General features: G+C 35.0%; 1 long non-coding RNA gene across 1 annotated transcript; it reads right to left on the bottom strand.

The window, feature by feature from the left end:
• Positions 1-2,059: 2,059 nt before the first annotated feature.
• Gm40306 lies at positions 2,060-8,783 on the bottom strand. Its single transcript, XR_868428.1, has 3 exons — positions 8,705-8,783; positions 8,379-8,427; positions 2,060-2,376 (listed from the first exon to the last, which is right to left on the bottom strand). It is a non-coding gene; the product is annotated as a predicted gene, 40306 (long non-coding RNA).
• Between the last annotated feature and the right edge of the window lie 4,411 nt (positions 8,784-13,194).

Genomic DNA, 13,194 nt, shown 5'->3' with positions numbered 1-13,194 from the left:
ATAAATAATCTGTGATCCTTTGGTATGAGAATAAGTCACTGTTCTAAATTTTCTTGACCTAATTCTTTTGAAGAAAAGAATAGTGTCGTGCCTACTTACTATACTCTCATGTCGAATAACTTACTAAAGTTTAATTACCTATTTTATAAATTACTAAAGGAATAAGAGAATCCAACCTATTTTCACTATCTATATTGATTTTTCTATATTAAACTTAATAGCATGTTACATTTTTGTTTTATAAAATATGTTTGAAAATATTCTAAAAGTTTCAAACCTACTATAAAATATTTATAATTGAAATAATTTAGAAAATATTTTCTGTACAATTAGAAATTGCTTTGTTAAACTTCATAATTGTTTATTGTCCCTTAATATTATCTAATGGTGTCTATATATTAAATTTGTTTGTATTTGTCATAATATTGTAAATTACTACAAAAGTATATCAGGCTAGTTTATTCAGGGTTTTTTTTGTGTGCATGTGAAAAGCAATTTTTACATACACTATTATGTCTATCATGTTTAATTAATATACTTGTTTTTAAAGACGCTTCCCATTTGAGTTACAATGTTGACAAAGCACATATGTTTCTCTTTGATGCAAACTTCAAAATAGTATAAAAGTGATGTTTTGCAAATGTCCATTTTATGAAGCTAAAGAAAAGGAGTATGGGATAGAAATATTTTTCTCTAGCCCAGATCTGTTCTGAACATGCTTGAACAGTTGATCGTACCAGAGGTTTCCAGATCTTTAAGTGACAGACTCCTAGAGGTTTGTACTGTTCTTAGATAAAAAGCCTTTTTCCAAACAGCTTAAAAGGTGTTGGATAAGGAGGTACCAGATGTCAGCATCCTTGATCTTTTGATTGCTAGCATAATGGAGAGAAGCTTAGTGATTACTGCTGAGGAATTTAACCTTCAGGTCACTGACTCTGTGCTTTATTGCATGTGGCCTCTGTTAACAAAGGGTTTCCTACTGTTGGAGACAATCATGTGAGTGTATCCACAGACATGCATATGTGTGCTGGCGCTTGCACCTGAGAGGGTAAACAGAGAATGCACTTCCAAAGTATCAACCTTTAAAGAAGAGAAGTTAAAGAAAGATGAAGCACATAGATAGATAGATAGATAGATAGATAGATAGATAGATAGATAGATAGATAGATAGATAGATAGACAGACAGATAGATTGACAGATAGATATAGGTAGTGCATGTCATAAAAAATTTCTAAAATAATTTTTGTTGTCATTTTTGTTTTTAATGAAATTGAATAAAGTGTCTTGTGCCAGATAAGCAATCAATTTAACTCAGAGCAGTATCCAATTTCCACTTGATATTTCAAATATCTCAGAAGTTAAGAGATGAAAACAGGGTCCATCTAGCTTTTCAGTGCTGCCACCCTTTGAGCCTCTCTTCGTAGCTTATCTACACTCCTTTTTGTTGACTGACAGAATCACTCGTGCCTAGGCAACTTCAGCCACCATACCAGGCTGGCTTTAAGATCAGAGAATCACTTAGCCCTCGTCAGAAAACCCTCTTGCACTGCACAGTTATGAACAGAGTTGTGCCACTATATGAGTAGCAAGTGAGATGCTTTAGAGCACTTGGCCCTACATCAAATGCCTTTATCAAACCCCTCTTCAAGGCTCAGTGATCTATGCAGAACAGGAAGTGATAAGATTGTAAGAGAAGAGGTAGAGGTGTTGGTAACTCTAAGAAAATCATCTAGACCTAAGAGCGAGAAAAATAAATATTCTCCCATGAATTGTTACTGGGTACCTCAACATCACTCCTGGAAAGGCCCCATGCCAAGGATTAGTTGTCAAAACCCGTGAGAAATGTTGAGCACCCTCAAGCGTGCATGTGCTCTCTCTCTCCCTCTCCCTCCCTCTCCTTCTCCATCTCCCTCCTCCTCCCCCTCCCCCCCCCCTCTCTCTCTCACACACACACAGAGGCATGTTTGTTGCATTTAATATTTTATTCTCATTCTTTCTGTTCCTGTTTCACAGAGAATCAGAAAAAGTGATAGAGACAGAGATAGAGACTGAGCGACAAGAGACAGAGAGACAGAGACTGTGAGAAACACAGTGAAATTATAGAGGGAAGGGAGAAGGAGTTAAGAAAAACTAGGAAGAGCTAGAGGAGGAAAAAGAGTATATCATAAGAAAATGTTCTAGATGAAAACAATATTAAATCTAAATATGTAATATACAAGTTTTAACAACCCAAAGATATTATTTCCTTTTTGAAAAATAACCTGATGAGATACATTTAAAATTTGAGCTCCATCTATTTTTCCTCTCTTCTGGGATGAAGAGAGTGGTTTTTACTGATTGATTAGCAGCCAGTTCATTCCATCTATGGTCTGAATCTGCAAAATATGAAGAAAAAGAATTAGAATTAATAAAACCCTGGAGAAATTTTTAAAATGATACAAGTGACACCCAGACTCAGTGCACCACATTTTCTCCTGTGAGTCAGATTCTCCTTTGAGTAAGCTTATTTGCTGCAGATTTGGGTTATGAAAAATGTTATGGCCGGGCACTGGTGGCGCATGCCTTTAATCCCAGCACTTGGGAGGCAGAGGCAGGCTAATCTCTGAGTTCGAGGCCAGCCTGGTCGACAGTGTGAGTTCCAGGACAGCCAGGGCTACACAGAGAAACCCTGTCATGAAAAAAATTTTAAAAGAAAGAAAAAGATTTATGTTCGCCCTGAGCAAGAATCCACCAGTTCAGCATAAACACCATTATAAAGCTACACAACAGGAACTTGAGGTCATAAAGAGATAATTTAAGTTGCAGAATAATTAGTAGTTTTCTCAATCACATTCCAATATGGGAGACCCAATGACAGATTTCTTTGTTTCTGCAAAATATTTTGAGTGATGTTTTGAAAAAATATCACATTGAGATATATTAGGAAAACAATGTGGAAATGAAAGAATAAACATTGTGATTGAAATGTAATCCATAATGTGCTTGATAGGGGATCATTTAAACACACTAACTTCATTTAAAATGTATCTCAAGTCAATGATATAAAAACTAAAGACTATATTTTGGCAGAAGCAAAAGTCTGACAAGAACCAAATATCATATTGATTTAATAATTTAGCCTCATCAACGTGGAGTTCCTCTGAGGGTAGTACTAGCCTGAAATCCATGGATGTGCTCTTAACCAAAGAGATAAAGTCAAATATAGCAAACTGCAAGCCAGTTTGACAGGATCTAATGGGGATGCTGGAATCGTTCAGGAATGTTGACCATAAAGGAAAGGCCCTAGGCACAGATAGAAGAGTAGAATAAAGCAAGTGATGATAAGAATTGATCTTTAGTTTATCACCTTTGTAGAACTGCTTTTAGTAAAAAGGTTTATGTTTAACCTGGTGGAGTGAATAGACATATATACCATCACATGAGGGATTATGAATTGGGCAGGTCCTCTAGTACCTTAATATACTTGGCATCCCAAACTTTAATATCCTGTTTACATATTTTTCCTTTTTCTTCTTGTTCTTTTCTTTGCATGTGCTTGCTGTAAACATGAAATCTAAAAATACATCTATCCTTTTGTTCTTTTGAAATAGACTCCCACTCTGTCTCCTATGGTGCTTTTAGATGTGCTATCTTGCTGTAGCCTCCCACATGCTGGTACCACAGACACAATAACTTAGTATGACCAGAATGTGGGAAATATATTCTTAAGATGTTTTGTTCCTATACAAGAAATGTCATGACTGTCCTCCGAAAGGTCCAACAAGCAGCCGAAAGAGTCACATGCAGATATTTACACCCAACCAATGGACAGAAGTTTCTGGCCCCTCTGCTTAAATTAGGGCAAAACTGGAAGAAGCTGAGGAGGAGGGTGACCCTATAGGAAGACCAGCAGCCTCAACTAACCTGGATCTACAGGATCACTCAGACACTGAGCCACCACCAGGCAGCATATACTAACTGATATGAGGCCCCCAACACAAATACAACAGAGGACTTCTGGGTCTGGATACAGTCAGAGATTATGCACCTAATCCTCTAGAGAGACTTGGGGCCCCAGGGAGTAGGGAGGTCTGGTGGGTTGGTAGTGGGGAGGAGACATCCTCTTGTATATGGGGGCAGAGTGGGATGGTGGAGGTATTGGATGAAGAACAGTAGGAGGGTGGACTAACAGAGGCATAGAGTCTGGACTGTAAAAAAATAGATTAAAGAATATAAATTAATAAATAAAAATAAAGAATAGTCTAGCAATCGCTATGCATGCTTTCTTGTAACTAAAAGATATAATAATTTCTGTGGCATCTATCACTTGGTTTAGAGGTTTTTTTTTTTTTTTTCATAAAAACATTCATTATTTTTACTGAAGAAATGAGCAAACTGTGTTTGCAACACATTCTCAGTCACAAATCCACATAGTGATGTACTTGGAATTAAGGATTTTTCAAGACCATGGTAGCTGAGCCCAGGAAAGAAAGGATTGATCTCTGATTTCAATCAGGCCTGATTCCCATCATTTCTACCAGAAATAATCACATTATGACTCTATGTATATATGTATAGTTTAATATATATATATATATATATATATATATATATATATATATATATATATATATATATATATGGTATTCAGATAGCACTGAAGCAAATCTGTACAAATAGCCAACATTATAGAGCATAATAATACTATTGCATAGAAATTTACTCCATATAAAAACTAAATGAAAAATTTTAAACATTATACATTGTTATCAAAATAATCTCGCACAAGTATGGTTGGAAACACAAGAAAGAAATCTATTGTATTTGAAAATACTGTATCACAGATGGCATCATTGTTTACTGCTATAACTTCTTGAAGAGCTTTCCAATAGAGACTATAAGAACTCCTTTGTTAAATCATAGAGAAGAGGTCTTTGCAGCTGCTGTAGAGTTCATTGCATTACTTCCTCTCCATCTTCTGGTTCATTTGATGAAGAAAAAATATGTATTTCAAATATGAAATGAAAATACCTATAGAAACTTGGGCAGTATTGGCGAAAATAAACAGCAAAATGATATAGAGCCATTAAAGCTTAGCGTATTGGCTGCATATCAATTTGGGTAATATATTGTTATTCATGATTTAGACATGCTAATTTTTATAATATTCTTTCATTGCATATTGGTTTGCCTTCTTCTCTGCTAACCAAACTAAATATTTTATCACTAAAAATGAGTTGGTCTCACATGTATATGATGCTCATAATTGCAAATTTATCCACAGGTCATTACCGAACGTTTGTGTTTCCTAATTTTTACCCATATGATTTAAAATTTACAATATTTAAAAGACTACAAATGCATCGTGGATAGTAGCTGTGACTTCAAGATGAGTTTCTACATTCTGAAAAATGCTAAAGGGAAGCAACAAATATAGCTAATCTAAGACCTTGCTGTGTTATCATAAACTGTATTTTACAGTTCTGTTTACCACCACTGCATTCAAACCTGAAGCATGAGGACAGATTTTTTGCATGCCCCATAACTTTTACTATTGTGTTTAAAGTTATCCCTTAGTGTCATAAATAAGATCTAAATATATTTTGCTAAAATTTTTGAAAGAATTATGAAATTATTATTTAATTAAATGAGAATATTAATTAGGCATCCTGGTTCATAACTGTTATACAAACACTGGAGAAGTTGATGTAGGAACCTTAGTAGTTCAAGTATAGCCGGAATTACACAGTTAACATTTGTTTCAGAAAAGGAAGCAGGGAGGAAAAGGAGGAGAGAGAGGGAGAAGAAGAAGAAGAAGAAGGAGGAGGAGGAGGAAGAGGAGGAGGAGGAGGAGGGGGGGGGAAGGGGAAGGGGAAAGGGAAGGGGAAGGGGAAGGGGAAGAGGAAGAGGAAGAGGAAGAGGAAGCGGAAGAAGAAGAAGAGGAAGAGGAAGCGGAAGAAGAAGAAGAAGAAGAAGAAGAAGAAGAAGAAGAAGAAGAAGAAGAAGAAGAAGAAGAAGAAGAAGAAGAAGAAGAAGAAGAAGAAGAAGAAGAATTGTTTGTGATATGGGAACTTCACAAGTCACTTAGAAAATAAAAAGGTAAGTGGACATGATCTGTAAAACACAAAGAATATAGTCTAATAAAAAGAATACAATTGTTAAAATATTAAAGTTTAGAAACAAGTTTCATTAACACTTCTAAATAATAATTGATTGGAAAGATAACAGCATTTATAAAAACTAAACAGAGTTGTAATTGAATATTCAACTTAATTACCACAAATCAATGGCATGTGTCACAGTAGAAATAAATTTTGATAAATCATAATTGAAACAGAGAATGGTAGGTGTATTGGAATGTTGAGAATATCAGGTCCAAGAGTCATACAAGGTTAATATCACTTAATATTAAAAATGATCACTTGGACAGAACACATTTTCACAGAGTATTAAATTTAAAACTCATAATACATCTATGTAGCATGAATAATTGCTTTCATTTTAATAATAATGAGAGTGGGCCTAGGGATATTGCCCAGGTCAAACAACTGTAAGGACTTTGATTGATATTATTATATGTATCATTTCTTAGGTTTTGGCCTAAAATCTTGTCTCAGGTTTTTTCTTAATCTGTCTGATATTTCAACCATAACTTTCCTTTCACTTTTCTTCTACACAGATGTAAAACCTCATTTTATGTTGTTCATCATATTAGGCTGAGAGTTTTCACTATTGCAGACTCTTCTTTTCCACAGCTGCAAATAAGACCTTTCAGTGTTGTAGCCATATTATAAGAAAGAATAAAGGGAAAAGAAGAGAGGTTTTTATTTGTTTGTTTGTTTGCTTGCTTTGTTTTAACGAAATTGTAATCTGATTGAAACATTAGCTCCCTTCCTTTCCCTATTCTAAAACCTCCCATCTGCCCTTCCCTGTTCTCCAAACTGCTTGCCTCTTTTATGACAAAGTGTTATTACATATATATATATATATATATATATATATATATATAAAACCTGTTGAGTCCACATCATTTTATTTGTATGCTCATTTGTATATATAAAACCTGTTGAGTCCACATCATTCTATTTGTATGCTCATTTTTAAGGGTGATTGTCTGGGACCTCAAGATACTACAAGTTACTATGTGTACTTGTACTGAGTAATTTTCCAGGTTTGCAATCTTAGGCATGATCTCTTTCTTGTTCAGACAGGCATAAGCACTATTACAGTGCTGTTGCTTACCCTCAAGATATGTGTGTCACTACAACACCTTTTGGGTTATTGAGCCATGTTCTTCATTGATGTTGTTTTAAAAGTACCTAGCAATGCTTAAAACATTATTCAAATAAAAATATTCTAATTGAATTTTTATCATTATTCAAACATCATAAATGTAATGCCCATGATGAATTTGACAATGAAGTTTGTAAAAATGTCTTTGTTTCTAATTTAATTGAAGATGTTCAGGGCATTACTGGTTTACAATACAACATTAAATAGTAGAGTGTGATTCCTTTTTAGAATATATTTGAATCATGGAAAGTATGGACAAAAGTGTTAAAGAAATGAACAAAAGACATCATCAATAGGAATTAAAAAAAACATAGGGTACGACTTTCACAAGATTTCCCTAACAAATGTCTCCTTATTCCCACTGTGGCTAAGTAAACAGATATTTCATATTAGATACATTCAAAATTTTCACTTGTAATATCTGAAGGTCTATTCTATTTTTTCACAACTGAACAAATTCATGAAGTTGTTGAGTGTCATACAGGGGTATTGAGAAGCTAAGTGAAACAATAAGAAAACGTACCTGACTTGAAAATATCATTCTGAGAGAGTAATCCAAACCCAGAAAGACAAACATTGCATGTACTCACTAATAAGTGGTTATTAGCTGTTAAATCAAGGATAATAATGCAACAACTTATAGACCCAGAATGGCTATGTATCAAAAAGTGGTCTTAGAGGTATACATGATTATCTTTGGGAAGGGGAAATAGAATATATATTTTAGGTGGACTAGGAGAAAGTGAGGATGGGAGCAAGAACAATCAGGTGAAGGAAGATGGATGGGGAGATGGCAGGAATTAGAGAGCACTGGAGTAGATGGGGTGGCACTGGGAAAATCTAGTCCACAAAAAACACTCAACATTCTATGATGATGACTCTAATAAGAATCCAAGTATTGGAGGATTCAGAGCCACAATCAGTCCTCCCGTGTAAACAGAGAAGGATTTCAGAAGTGGATCTAAGGTGCCAATCCAGTCAAAACCCTCAACCTACAATCTATACCTCCTCCAAGATATGCAAGCCATGGAGGCTCAGAACTTGTAGCAAAGGTCAACTAGTAGTAGGTCTAAATTAGGGCCCACACCAGAAAGGAAGTCCATACCTGATATAGCCCTGATGTCCAAGAAATGAAACCTGAATAGCCCAAAAACCTGTAATAGAAAAACAAACAAACAAAAACAAATGAAACAATTCTTAATGATCTATATTCATAGATACGTGACTGACTAAATGGTAATCAAAGCAGCTACCACTAACAGCAAATGGGGAACAGATGCAAAGACCTAAAGCCACACATTAGGCAGATATCCAAGTTGGAGATCTCCATTGGGAACTCCATGGAAGAAGGGGAAGAAGAAATATAGGAGTCAGAGGGGTTGAGGATTCAAGGAAAACATTGACCAAAGACTTCAACTAAATAGGACTCACCTGGTCTCACAGAGCCTGAAGCTGCAGTCATGGAGCCTGCATGGGTCTGTGCTGTTGGCTTTCTGTAACTGCCTCCTCCTCAGTTACCTAGTCCAGCTTGGATATGAAAGTTTATGATTAGTCTTATTATGTCCTGTTATGCCATGTTCAGTGGCTATTCCTGGGCAGCCTGCTCTTTTCTGAAGGAAACCAAAGTATCGTGGGTCTGGGGAAGAGAGGAGATAGAGTGTATGGAAAATGAAGAGTGAACAGCATGGGAAAATGCAATCAGAATGTACTGAAATTTTTTTGTAAAAATCTATAATATTTATAAAGAAGAAAAAGAAAAGTTCTTGAATATTGACCATATTTAAAATAAGTATGTGGTTCAATATTTATCTATAAGCTATAGTACAGGAAGGTACATGTTTGAGTTTTCTTGACAAGATCATTTTACTTTACATTGACAACACCACACACACACACACACACACACACACACATACACACACACACACACACAAAGAGAATAAATCTTCATATGGTGCATTTTATCAGTGTTCCTCATAATCTCTCCTCTCCTCTGCATTGGCAAAATTTTCTTCATCAATCAGAATTAGCTTAGAAATCACTTTTCTAGTTTCTTTTCTGAGCAACTGAGCCACTCTGCTAGAATCAATCATTCTAAGTCCTAATGTCTCAACACTTTAATTTTCACATATCTAACAATATGTTTCTCACATCTATGACCAAGTGGAATGGAAAGAGGAATGTCTGGCTTATGTCCAGACAGTATATAGTTGATGCTTTGAGCATCCTATTGCCAATCTGCACATGATTAGATCTTTCAGTGCCAAGAGAAGCAACCAATGAAACCTTTAGAATACCACTGTTCTTCAACTGCTGGTGGCATCTTCCATTTGACACACAAGATGAAATCTACTAAAATTCCATTGATCTAAAGGCAAAATTTCTAAAAGAACTCATGTATTTATTCTATAGCTTCTTTTCTAAGACCATGCATGTGAGTTGGCATTGATAAATGTCTCTTTAAATTTTAATTTAGGTAAATAAGAAATCTGCAGCTTAGATTTCAGTAGTCGTTTTGATAATAGGCCCTGTGTTTAAATAAGATGCAGAAGGTATTCATCACTACAGCAATGTCTATCAGAGATGCATGCCTGGATGAATGAAAATAGTGAGGCTAGCATATCCCCTATGACACATTAAGCAGGGCTCAGGACAAGAACCTCAAGTATGCTTTTAGGACAATAGGCCTCAAACGATAAAGGCTAAGTTCAGTATGCACAATAAAATAAACATATGAGTTGGTTTAGGAGCTAAGCAATTATACATATCTAAAACAATATACTGTTTAGAGAAGAATTAATAAATAGGTTTTTATATAACATATTTAATGACCCACAGCAATTATCTCAAATTTTAAAAACAAAACTACCAGTTAGCAAGGATTTTTTTAATGTTCTGAGTAAATTTAAAGGGGAATTTGAAGGCATCTCAGTGACAATTTTAATCTTAAACATTAGTTAAGGTTCTATGACAGGCAATTATATATTTTACATAATATAAGAATATATAAATATTGGTAGCTAATAGATAGATGATAGATAGATGATAGGTAGGCAGGTAGATAGATAGATAGATAGATTGATAGATAGATAGATAGATAGATAGATAGATAGATAGATAGATAGATAGATAGATAGATAGAAAGAAGACATTAGATTATTTCTGAAGCAGAAATACATAGTGATTATAAAACTTAGTAATTTCCATAATAAATCTGTCAGTTACAGTTGTGGGAGGCTGGCTCAGTCCAAGTATAACAGCTTCAAAAAATGGAAATCTGGTTGTATAACAATCTGAATTTTAAGGTCATAGGATGTTGAGAAGATGTAAACAGTGATGCAAATTTCAGGGTCTAGAGCTATAGAACCTGAGTTATTGAAATGTATGAGCAAGGACATGAGTGTTCCACTCAGGAAAAAGAAACTGCACTCACCATTCCTAATTTTTCTTCTATAAAGATCCTCTTCTGTATAGCTGACATCTACCCATTGATAAAAATGATTTTTCTTAATGTATGAAGTAAAACAACAATCTGTTCTAAAACACATTAACTAAGAAATAATGCTCTTTTGACTACTTGTGAATATTTTAATCAATTCAAGTTGACACCTGGAATTGGATATCATATCTCCTAATAGTTTTCCTTTCTAACTGATTTTTTTTTCTGTCCTCATAATACTCTCGTACTTTGGTCTTAATAATCTCCTACTCTGTTTCCTACTATATTGTCACTATTTATTTATCATGTTGCTCATAATTTATTCGATAGAGTTTAAAAGAAATGAGGGCTACTGTATATCAATAATTACAAATCCAAAGAGTATACATGGATAGATCCATGGCTCCAGTTGTATATGTAGCAGAAGATTGTCTTACCTAGCATCAGTGGGAGAAGAGGCCCTTGGTCCTGTGGAGGCTTGAAGCCCCATTGTAAGAGAATGCTAGAGCAGTGAGGTTAGAGTGGGGGGAGGAAGGGAGTACACCATAGAGGCAAAGGGGAAGGAGCATGGAATAGAGGATTTGTGGAGGGAAGACCAGAAAAGGGACAACTTTGAAACATAAATAAAAGTAACCAATAATAACAACTGTGAAACCAAGCATGAACATAAGACAGTCTGGAAAAAGAAGCAAAAGGATATGTCAGTTACACATGAACACCTTGTTCTATGAAATGTACTGTAGACAGAAAGCGAACAAAAGACAGTTATACTTGAATGTAATAGACTACAAGCCCAAGCCAATTTTCCCAGAAATCACTGCTGGAACTGGAGACATACTCAGGACTCAACTGTTGAAATGTCTTTGAATGCCTACAAGATATGTATTTTGAACAAATAAAACAATCTATAATGGAAAGTAAGAATTCATAGAGCAGATATTTGTCTGGTCGTTCAGAATTGATTGGAAGCTAAGATCACAATGTTACATGGTATGATTAGCTGATTATGTGATGCTAATAGTCAAAATACTATGCAGTCGTAAGGCAAACTTCAAATGATAGCTAGTCATCAAGGGTAGGTTAAGTCAGCTAGTTTGCATGCCAAAGTTATTGGTGTAGTCATTCTTTGATATTATTTTTCCTTTTTGTACATAAAATAATAGTCTGGGAAGTGTTTCTTCTCCTGGCTTTACACATAATCTCCTGTTCCTAGGATACAACTATAATATTCCGAGAAGAAAATCAATAACAACACAATGTTGGAGATCTTATCTTCCAACCATGAAAACGTAAGTTAGCTTACAACGTAAAGAACCTTGAGGGTAATTCCGTCATCATGGCGATAATATAGCTGAAGCTGAAGCTAGGTCAGCGAGGATTGATTTTAATGAGGAAGTGTGAAATGCTCAGCAAACAAGAGATCCCATTTCCATATTCACAGATTGCAGAATAATTCTATAAAACTCATATGTTTATGCTGCCGTCAGACTATATGTTCATTGCTATGAAGCAATATGAAGTCAGCACTTGAATATTCCAGAGTAGGATTGTGACTTTTTGTGGTGATATTGGTGGTGCTCAGAGGTGCATGAGAAAGGTATACTGAACTCAGAATTTTGGTCCCATTGAATACTACTGTCTCTTATGTTTTTCCTGCCTTAAAAAAAAAAATCTGAGAATTTTCTTTTTGTGGCAGGGCTAGAGAATAAGAATAGAGTTTAAGGAAAGAATATTTTCTTTGTTTAAGCTGCAACTTTGTTATTCTTAATTTTCCAGGTTGTTTGACAGTAATAAGTAAGATATGAAGCTCTAAAAGAGAGAATATCTTATAAACAAGAAAATTTTAATCAAAAGTGAATAATACTAGATGATCAGAGATGAGACAATGAAGTTCTTATTCTAACACTGACATACAAGGTTAGATAATATTTTGTGCTGCTTAGATCATGTTTTCCATCACAGAGAGATACAAATTCAGGTTACAATTCTGTGAACTATCTTGTGGAACATGGGAGCAGTGAAGATATCCCAGTTTTATAACAATCTAAACATGGGGAAAAAGGGAAAAATTTTAATATAAAATAGAGAAGGCAAAAGATAGAAATTCTACCCAATAACAAAGATGTTTGTAGTAAGAATGCCCCATGAGCTCTTTAAGCTCTCACCTTTCTTACTCTCCTCTCCAGCCTTCCTTCTCTCTTTCTCTCTCCCTCCCAACCCCCTCCCACCCCACCCCCCGCATGTTGCTGTAGCCTCTCTCCCTCTTTCTACCTTCTCTCTTTCTCCCTGCCTTTCTATAATAAAGCTCTAAAACCATAAAAAAATGCCCCATGAGTAAAGGGTAAAAGCTACCACAATCATCACCTACAAAAATTAAGATTCACTTTTAAATTTTAAAATTAATTAATATCATGGAGGTACAATGGATACATATACATTAAGTTTATACAGACAAAACCCCCGAATATTTTCTAAAATGGTC

This window comes from Mus musculus, chromosome 5, assembly GCF_000001635.26.
Source record: "Mus musculus strain C57BL/6J chromosome 5, GRCm38.p6 C57BL/6J".
In the NCBI taxonomy this organism is placed as follows: Eukaryota; Metazoa; Chordata; class Mammalia; order Rodentia; family Muridae; genus Mus; species Mus musculus.
Note: the sequence above shows the minus strand (reverse complement) of the source record. Positions and strands in the feature narration are given on the sequence as shown.